General features: G+C 33.9%; 1 protein-coding gene across 1 annotated transcript in view; it reads left to right on the forward strand.

Moving 5' to 3' along the window:
- The window catches only part of CFAP61 (cilia and flagella associated protein 61), a 307,795-nt gene that overhangs the window by 958 nt on the left and 305,840 nt on the right, over positions 1-997 (forward strand). The gene's annotated exons all lie outside the window — the stretch shown is intronic.

A 997-nucleotide genomic window follows, 5' to 3' on the forward strand; every position in this document is an offset into this window, starting at 1 on the left:
CCCAAGTAGCTGGGACTACAGGCGCCCGCCACAATGCCCAGCTATTTTTTTTGTTGTAGTTGTCATTGTTGATTTTAGCAGGCCTGGACCAATTGGAACCTGCTAGCCTAGGTGTATGTGACTGATCACCTAACCACTTAGCTACAGGCACTGAGCCAGAATACTTTATTTCTGATTGTCATTCTTCTATCTCTCATGGTTTTCTTGCCTGGTAATTCAGTTCAGCTTTTTTTTTTTTTTTTAAGACAAATTTATCATCATTCTTTTTTCCTTTTGCCATCAATGCATATTTAGATATACCTGCATGTTTACTCCTCATCTCCCAGCATTTCATCTTGTATGCCACTCCTTTCTGGTTTTAATTTTATTCTTCCTGAAGTATACCTTTTCTTTGTTCTTTCAACCTGATTATTCAAATAATATTTTCTTTCAGTCTTTGTATGAAATTGTCTTTATTTAACCTTCATTTTTTAATGATCATTTAGCTAGGTATAGGTTAATGGTTGCTTTTACCTGTGTAGTTTAAAAATACTATTCTAGTAATATGAAAACTACAGCCCATAGGCCCAATTCAGCCCTTCATCTATTTTGTGTGGCCTGTGAGTTTAGGATTTTTTTTTTTACATTTTAAATATTTGGAAGAAATCAAAAGAATATTAGATAGAACCTCCAAAATATATTTTAACAAAGTCAAATTTCACTATCCCTAAGTAAAATTTTATTGGAATGCTGTCATGTTCCTTTGTGTTTATTTTTTTTTTTTTCTGACTATTATTGTGCTTCAATAGCAGAGTGGAGTAGTTGTGAAGGGAAAATGTGGCCATTAAGCCTAATGTATTTATTAGCTGGCCCTTTACAAAAGAAGTTTGCCAACCCCTCTACTGACCCCTCTACTGCTGGCTTCTCTTGCTGATGAGGAATATTCTTTTATTGATTGCTTTAGTCTTGTCTTCCTTTCCTTTCCTTTCCTTTTCTTTTCTTTCTTTTTTTTTTTTTT

This window comes from Otolemur garnettii, unplaced genomic scaffold, assembly GCF_000181295.1.
Source record: "Otolemur garnettii isolate 467f Iridium unplaced genomic scaffold, OtoGar3 scaffold00136, whole genome shotgun sequence".
Taxonomy (NCBI): domain Eukaryota; kingdom Metazoa; phylum Chordata; class Mammalia; order Primates; family Galagidae; genus Otolemur; species Otolemur garnettii.